Source organism: Garra rufa, chromosome 6 (genome assembly GCF_049309525.1).
Source record: "Garra rufa chromosome 6, GarRuf1.0, whole genome shotgun sequence".
Taxonomy (NCBI): Eukaryota; Metazoa; Chordata; class Actinopteri; order Cypriniformes; family Cyprinidae; genus Garra; species Garra rufa.
Genome location: NC_133366.1, coordinates 39,074,665 through 39,084,550, shown reverse-complemented (window position 1 = coordinate 39,084,550; position 9,886 = coordinate 39,074,665).

The window sequence follows — 9,886 nt, the reverse complement described above, 5'->3', positions numbered from 1 at the left end:
ACTGCCTGCTGCAGTCTGTTGGGTCAGAGTTCACACCAAAAGTCTGCTCCCTCCCCCTATCCCACACGCACACAAAGACATTTAAGAGCACAGATGGTTAATGGCTATCTTGTTTAACATGAATAGCTACAAGCTTGTCGTTCTCCGCCTGTGCCTTCTTCTCCTGATGAAGATGATGCAATATAACAGTCTAGACACTGGACAGCTGCTAGCTTCTGAACCCCTTGTCTTATTAAAAAAGGTTGTGGGATTTTTGCTGACATCCGTTCATTAATTAGTTAGACCTAATTTAAACAAAGATGCTATTACGTTTCTAGAATCTGTATTTATATATGCATTATTAATATGTATTAAGTATACACAAATTAAGCTATCTTTCAAAAAGAAAAATCGTTCTGAGTGCATGTTGACATATTATTTATCAGTTTTGAATTATTATTTCGGACAGCTGCTGTTTTCAGCGGTACATTAGCTCCAGTTTATTCTTCCCTTGAAATGTTTAAGGTTCTCTCTCTCAAAACTTTCCGTCACGCTCTCTCTTCTGTCCGGGAATGTGTTTCCTGTGGTCCGCTGGCTGATTGGTCCGTTGCCTTCCGGGGGAACGCGGATTGGAAGGCTGCGCTCGACATCTGGAAGGGAGGAGAGCAGTGATGGGAAGTCCGACTCACTCCGGCGAATCGGTTCTTTCGAACAGTTTGCTTGTCAATGAGCCGGTTGGAAACGATTCGGTGGTTCTTTGACGTCATCGACCTGTATCCCCTGATCTGTATCAGCGCTTGTACCTGACATTTCGGCACGGCCTACTTTGTGCTATCCAAACTGGTCCTTTTGTGGTCACTTCGAAAAAATGGTTATTTTGGAATTGTGTTTATTGCGTTTAAGTGTTTTGGATTGATCATTTTAATCGTGATAAAAAATATTTAACTCTACACTTGAATGTTAGCCATTGTGTTTCATGGTGACTCTTTGATGCATTTAGAAAATTTTCATATGAAGATTATAATTATTTTATTACTATTTCTTGCAAAAATACATTCGTAAATGTACATTTTCAATAATAATAATAATAATAATAATAATATATTTAACAGTTTAAATATTCAAAAATCATGTTTTTTCATTCCTCATTCCAATTGATCTCAATCAAACTGCAGTTGAGTTATTTTGATTTAAAGTGAAATAAAAAAAATAGGCTACAGCTAACTAACACAATAAAACATAAAAACATGTTCACAAGGATGTTGAAATAATACCTTATCAACGTAAATTAAAAAAATATATATTTATACAAGGGATGTTGCAATAATACCTTCAGAAATGTAAATTTAATTAAATATATATATATATAATGTTACATCAGTGCAAAATTTCGTAACCCTTTATGGTTGTTTATTGTCTTTTTTGCGTCTGAATGCGCTATTCTTTGTTGCAATAAAAATGCATATTTTTAAATAATATTTTTATTAACAAGGATGTTGCAAAAATACCTTCATAAATGTACATTTTCAAAAAAATGTATACATATAATGTTAGCTCACTGCATAATTTCGTAACACTTTTATGGCTATTTTTTGCGTCTGAATGCGCTATTCTTTGTTTCAATAATTTTTTTATTAACCAAGATGTACATTTTCTCTCTCTCTCTCTCTCTCTCTCTCTCTCTCTCTCTCTCTCTCTCTCTCTCTCTCTCTCTCTCTCTCTCTCTCAATTCAATTCAATTCAATATGTGCTTTATTGGCATGACAATTGTTACAGTGTATTGCCAAAGCAGAGTGTTTACATTGAATGTAAAACAGATATGTATGCAACAGAAACATGCATGTATATACATTAAAAAAAAAAGAGCAGGACAAATAATTAACATTTTAGATTTCTATGAACAATTTAAAATTCGATGTGTGTGTGTGTGTGTGTGTGTGTGTGTGTGTGTGTGTGTGTGTGTGTGTGTGTGTGGACGGGCGCATCACTCTCTCTCTCTCTCTCTCTCTCTCTCTCTCTCTCTCTCTCTCTCTCTCTATAATATTTTGGTAACACTTTTTATGGTTGGTTATTGTCTTTTTTTGCGTATGAATGCGGTATTCTTTGTTGCAGTAAAAAAAAAAAATAACACGGATGTTTATTGTACCACAGTTAATTCGTTTAAGTCTTTTCCCAGTTAATATTAAACATACATTTAGAACCTAAAAATTACATTTCCATTAAAAAAAAACCCGGGAATATTAATTTTCATCACTCATTCAAATGATGCATTACCAACTGAGTGGTTCTCGGTTCAGTGAACCAGTGATTTGTTGACTCAAGAACCGCAATGATCGATTTGTCGTGAACGATACAGTCCGACCAATTCATTAACAAGATCCGACTCAAATGAACGACTCGTTCGAGAATCGGACATCGCTAGAGGAGAATAGACTAGAGAGGTAAACCAGAAAAAGGAGGAGAACGGGAGAGGGTGCTGACATCTGAGGTGAGTGATGTGCTATGCCAAAATATCTACCCTGACATAAGAGCAGCTGTACTTATAATTTGAGGATATTCAAATCTCATCGTTTGGCACTTTTGTTGGTAATGAGTTTGAAAGGTTGGAAATATGAAGTTGTGGACGTGCTTCGCCCTAACAGCGACAGCAGAAGGCGGATAGACGCCTCGGCAGATGGGCTTCTGACTAACTGTTTTCAATATTATCGTTACATTAGTCGCTTGAGCTTTGCTACAGTAACAAACACGTTATTGCTTGATACGTAGTAACGATTTTGAGGAGTATTTGGCGCTGATATATCGTGTTTGTTTCAGTTGCGATGGAATGGTGTAACCGGGGGTCGTGCGTGTGGTCGCAGCCCTCCTTCAGAATTTCGCTCGACTTATCCGGTCACTTTGTGCATTGCTGTTGATCCTTCAGTTTTACAATTAATGTTACTTAGACATTGTGGTGTATAGTATTTAATAAGTGCCATTTGGGACGTTTATTTCCCCGCGGTTGTTTTACGCGCCTCGCCTCTCCCCTCTCAGGTTTATGGCAGACTCCGGCCCCCTGCTCAAGGCCAGGCCAATGGAAAAGTCAAAGCAGATGGAATCGATAGTCTGTCATACAGGGCTAAGGCGCTTGTTTGTTCAGGTTAAAGCACTAACGGGTATTTGAATGAAACGTTAATATAATCGCGCCCGTGGGCCTGTGTGTGCGTACCCGCTGCTTGTAGGTAGGTGCGCGTCGCAGTGGCGAGACTCTCGTCCTGTTTCACGACGCCCGTTCTGCGGCAGGCACAGGCAGCTCCAAGAGCAGACATGTTCTCTATAAGACCATTTCACAATATCCAGTCCTTCCAGCCGTGTACTAAACTACAATAGGCAATTATACTGTAGGCCAGTACGGAATTTTTCACAGCAAGGCGTTTGCGATCTCTAGCTGTCCTATAATTCATGGGCTGAAATGTAGAGAGCATATGCAACATGGAGAGCAGCTTTGGGAATTGTTGTTACTTCAAAACTGGTTGGTGCATTTCTGCAAAGTAGCGTTGTTGCTAGATGAATTGGTAGTGGTGGTTGTCAGTATTCGTCCTGTTTGTTTATGATCTTGTAAGTGTGTTTGTAAACTATAAGGGGTCATTTCCACTGAGTTGCATCCCTGGGCCTTCCACTGTAATTCACAAGAGATGTGGGGTGTGATTGCTTCATGGGTTTGTCTTTCCTCTCTTTGGTGCACTGTTTATAAGCTATAGCGTTGGCCATGAATATAAATATTATAAGCAATCTGATATAGAAATGTATAAAAATGAATAGGCCTACTAATATATTAATATTTATAATATATACTGTACAAGAGTAAGGCCCCAGTGAAAATGTTGTATCATTGTAATTTAAAGGGATAGTTCACCCAAAAACGAAAATTCACTCATTATTTAGGTTGTTCCAAAGCCATTTGTTCATATGTTATTCATTTTTGTTTGCTAAAATTAGTTTATTTTTGTCATTTTTTTTAAGATTCTGGAAAGTACATAAAGACAAAACAGTCATATAAAATATGAATTGAGCATTCCAACACTTCTGAAGAGACACAATCACGTTATATGAAGTTTTTGTTTATGTTTTTAGTCACATACAACATTGATGAATGCATACTTTAAGCAAAAGAAACAATACGGTTTGTTCTCCTCTGCCAAGTCAAGTCAATGAATAAATACCTAAATTATTAGCAATGTTTTTATAAACTTGCAATGAATGAACAGAAATGATAAGAGGATAATAAAAATATCTTCATCTGTTTTCTGAAGATGAATGACACAAAGCTGAGTAAGTGATGAAAGTGTAAGTGAACATTTTTTAAATGTATTTTTAGGACTTTCAGAGTTGACTTGTTAAACTGAGATATGAATTAATTATGTGAAATTAAATAACTATTTATATACTCTACAAATCAAAAGTTTTTGGACAGTAAGATCTGTAATGTTTTTTAAAAATGTTTCTTCTGCTCAGCAAGCCTGCATTTATTTGATCCAAAATACAGCAAAAACAGTAAAATTTTGAAATATTTTTACTATTTAAAATAACAGTTTTTTATTTGAATATATTATATATAATGTAATTTATTCCTGTGATTTCAAAGCTGAATTTTTAGCATCATTACTTCAGTCACACGATCCTTCAGAAATCATTAATATTCTGATTTGCTGTTAAAAAACCCCGTTTATTATTATTATGTTGAAAACAGCTGAGTAGATTTTTTTCAGGTTTCTTCAAGAAAAAAAAAACTTAACTGTTTTAAATATTGATAATAATAATAATGATAAATATAGCTGCAAGCAGTAATTACGGGGCCAAGCACTCAAAGGGAAAATGAGGAGCTAAGCATGGCAGGAACAGCAGACCAACTGCAACAATATGTAAAAGGAAGCAATTTTAAGATGATTTTAGTCAAAACGACTTAAAAAATGACATAAAACGCCTACTGATATGATTTAATGGCTTATTGCGTTTAACCAACAGGTGGCGCTGTTATCAAATCGATGTGGTGTGTTTACTGTGAGGTGACAAAGGCACACTCAAAGTTTGGTGTCATTATGTCAAAGCTTTGCAGAGATAAAGCCTCAGAATCATTTTGGCATCAAGCCTAATATTTGTTGAGGGGCTGTACGAAAACGGTTTCATCTATCAACTTGAAATCCATAACTTTTTGTCAACACAGTCTGAAGATGATCTGACTCAATTTTGGTGAAAATCGGACAAACGGTCTAGGACGAGTTCGAAAGTAGGTTTTCAACATAAAAAAAATGGCGGACAGGAAGTTTGACCAACTGTGGCATAATTGGTATCTATGTTGTCGGCATGACCAAAGGAATATTTTGAGACCAGTTTCATTACAATAGGCTAATGCTATCTACAGTTATTAGCATTTTTGGAAATGTCACAATTAATGGTTAATAAATGGTTTATTACTCTTGACCAATAGGTGGCGCTGATACCAAATTGATGTGGTGTAATCAGTGTGAGGTGACAATGCCACATACAAAATTTGGTGCAAATATCTCAAAGTTTTGCAGAGATACAGCTTCAGATGCACTTTGGCATCTTTTCAGCAAACTCGTTGATGCGTTAAATGAAAACGGTTTCGAATATCGACACGAAATCCATAACTTTTTGTCAGCATGGTCTGAAGATGATCCGAGGCAAATTTGGTGAAAATCCAACAAACGGTCTAGGAGGAGTTCGAAAAAGTATGTTTTCAACAATAATCAAAATAGCGGATAGGAAGTTAGGCCAATTTTGGCAAAATTGGTATCAATGTTCTCGGCCTGACCCAAGGAATATTTTGAGATCAATTTCATTACAATAAGCCATTTTTCACAAGTTATTAGCATTTTTTTAAATGTTTATGTACATTCAGGGCATGGTGCCGAACATTTTTGTAATTAATGTCGAAATGATACGCTAATCCGTTCTCAAGATACAGCATTTTAAAGCTAAATTCAAAATGGCCGACACCCAAAATGGCTGACATGGGAAAATTGGATATGGTTCGACTCGGTATGACTCACCGAATCTAAAGAGACCAGTTTTGTGATTTTTGGACAAATCATTCAGACGTTATAAAGAAAAATAGCCATTTTTTGTATCTCCTGACCACTAAGGGGCACTGCACCGAAACACTGGAGGTAGCCTCATGTCATGCTTGTTTTAACACACACCAAGTTTGGTGTCAATATGTCAATAGATATGGCCTCACATTAATTTTTGCTAGCTTTTTGTAGAATTCTTTTGCATGTTATTTGTGAACGGCTAGACGAATCGTCTTGAATTCCATAACTTTTTGCCAGGATGGTCTGAAGATGATCTGGATCAATTTTTGTGACAATCGGTGCAACGGCCTAGGACGAGTTCGAAAAAGTAGGTTAAGGTTTTACGAACAATTGAGAATAGCGAAAAAACTAAACCTTACGATTTTTTAATTTTGGTGTCCATTCGACTCGGAATAAGCCAAGGAATCAGAGGAAAAAAGAATTTTTGTTGTGTGGCTTACGGTTCAAACGTTATTAGCATAAATCTTTTGAAAGTTTGGACAAGTGGTGGCGCTAGAAAGTTTAAATTAGAGACTCCAAACTTGCAATGGTTAATGTTGGGACTGGGACAAGCGGTTCTATGGGCTGCCATAGACTTGCGGCAGAAGAGGAAGAAGAAGAAAAATGCCAACGGATACAATAGGTGCCACCGCACCTTCGGTGCTTGGCCCCTAAAAATGTTTCTTGAACAGCAAATAAGTATATTAGAATGATTTCTGAAGGATCATGTGACACTGAAGACTGGAGTAATGCTGAAAATTTAGCTTTGATTACAGGAATACATTTTAAAACATTAAAATAGAAAGCAGTTATTTTAAATAATAAAAAATATTTCACAATATACAAGCTGCTTTTGCTGTATTTTGAATCAAATAAATGCAGGCTTGGTGAGCAAAAGAAACCTCTTTAAAAATCATTAAAAATCTTACTGAGGAAAACAAAGCACTACCAGTCAAAAGTATTTGTTGTTTTACTGTTTAGAATATATGGTCTTCAATATGCTCTCATATTTTGGACCCCACAGTTGTCTCATACAAAGCTATAAAAGAATATATAAATGACTACTTTGTGCCATATTTTAGTGAAAATAGTATCCCTGTTAAGGATTCAGATTTTCTTGTGCTCTGGCTGGGATAAGGTCGCTGCTTCGGGAATGAGAGCCTTGTGGAATGTTTTGCTGAGGGCTGTTGTGGTCATAAAGTCTTATTTCCAGAGCCTGTGCTCGTCAGGATTTGTTGCATGATGCAATGTTTGTTATAACATTCATCATGAGTTATATTTTGGCAAACTGTTCGCACAACGCTGCTTTATCTGGTTTCTCAGTGCACGGATTGCCAGCCTATGCAGAAACATGATTTTGTTTGGCTGTAAATGTGCTTGTTGTCACAGGATATTTAGACTGGTGGTGGCCAGACATTATTGTAGGTTAAGATTGATGTATATATGGCGGCTACCTCATTGGATGTTTGTAAAGTAGCATTGTTTGTATGTGATATAGTCTGAAATTGTCATATAAGAGTCAAAACAGAAGATCCCTTAAGGTTAGTAATAGCAGTATGACCCATTTTACAATGGTGCACAATCCCCATTCACTCAAGAGTATTTGCAGAACCATTAAAAATTATAATGTGTAAAATCAAATACTTTTAGTGCTACATAAATGCTTTAAATCACTACCTGTCTAACTGCATTGAATAGACTTTGGCAGTGTTGCCAAATAATTATATTTTATAGATCACTAAGTCTTTTTAAAATTAAAGCCTGCTGATATTTTGTAATAAAATAATTTTCCAGATTCAAAACCAGCTAAGCTCTGTCAACGTGTTTTGTAACTGCATTACTGTAAACTTTTTTTTTTGCTCATTTTACAAACTGAAGGGCAAATTATTTTCAGTTGGAACAGATGCTGTGGATAGAGCATAGCTTGTCTTAAACCCGGAACATTCCTTCATATGATGCAGCAGCTGCCGTCATGTTTATACTGTTCTGCCGCAAATTTAGTTTTTCCTATGGGACACATTAAAGTTTGGAAATGCATCCAATCTTTTGTGTTTGGTTTTTTGATTGCATGGCTCAAGAATAAGCACTTTTGTTTTGAGATTTTTATTAGCCCTTCCAATATTTTCACTTGCGTCACCACAAAAATGATAATTTTTATCTCCAGAAATGTATTTAATTAGTGCAGTCAACATTAAAGTAATTTTTCCAGTTTAATACATTTACCAAGAAATATGTGACCCTGGACCACAAAACTTAAGTAGCACGGGTATATTTGTAGCAGTAGCCAAAAAATCATTGTATGGGTCAAAAATTTAAATTTTTCTTTTATGCCAAAATCATTAGGATATTAAAGGAGAAGTCCGGTGTGATATTGACCTAAAGTGTATTGAATCATGATACCGAGTAGTGAGTAGTATCACTGTTTTACACCATTTACGAGGCACACAGTAGCTCCACACTTCATTGGTAGACTTCCAAGGGCCCTGACATTTAAAATGAGACATTGAGAACTCAGAAAAAGCACCGGTAGTTTATTTACAAGAAGATTTATACAGACAGTACCTGCAAGAAATTTACCGGCCGCCGCCATCTTGAATTTAGTCACGATAAGTCGAGTGACGAGCAGGAAGGAACTTATCAGGTTATCAACTTATCAGGTTGTAGTTTCCTTCCTGCTCGACACTCGACTTATCGTGATGAATTCGTTGTAAATTACAAAATTAATTGTTATAGGCCTATACAGATGGAAGAATGTTGTTTTAGCAAAGTATATAGTCGCATATAACATTATAGTGATGTTGTTATAATTCGTGCTGATAGACAATATACAAACAAACAAGATACTTAATATTAATCTTCAAGAGGAACAAGGCAGGAACAGAGATCTTCACACACGTAACACAACATTAAGGACCGACAGGGAACTGAACGCAAACTAATCATCAAACACAGGTGACGGGGATAACGGGTAATGAGGGCAAAACCAATAATCACAGAATGACAGGGGGAGACAATGGGAAAAACCAAATGAACAGACAGACAGAATGTAACAGATGTATGGATACATATGTGACCCTGGACCACAAAACCAGTCTTAAGTCGCTGGGGTATATTTGTAGCAATAGCCAAAAATACATTGCATGGGTCAAAATTTTTGATTTTTCTTTTATGCCAAAAATCATTAAGAAATTAAGTAAAGTTCATGTTCCATGAAGATTTTTTGTAAAATTCCTACTGTAAACCTATCAAAATGTAATTTTTGATTAGTAATATGCATTGTTAAGAACCTAATTTGGACAACTTTAAAGGTGATTTTCTCAGTCTTTTTGATTTTTTTGCATCCTCAGATTTCTGATTTCAAATAGATGTATCTCAGCCAAATATTGTCCTATCCTAACAAACCATACATCAATAGAAAGCTTATTTATTGAGCTTTCATATGATGTATAAATCTTATATCATAACCTTATGACTGGTTTTGTCGTCCAGGGTCACATATTAGACAGTGCATATGTTAACAGCCTACGCGATTCCTTAAAAAATTCTCCTTTTGCTCAGCTGCGCATACAATCTTAGACATGTCTGTGATCGGCTATTGTTCAACGCTGCAAAAACATGCTTTAAAATATGTTTTAATATATAACTTTTTTCAAGTTAATGTTTTAGATATAATTATATATAAATTATTATATATAAAAAGTGTGCCCCCCTATGAAAACGAAATGCCCCCCCAATAAAAATGTTCTGGCGACGGCCCTGATTGCATTATCTGAAAATATTTGTTTCTATTTGAATTGGTTCATTTCGAAAGTAGACATTTCTCTCTCTATAGATAT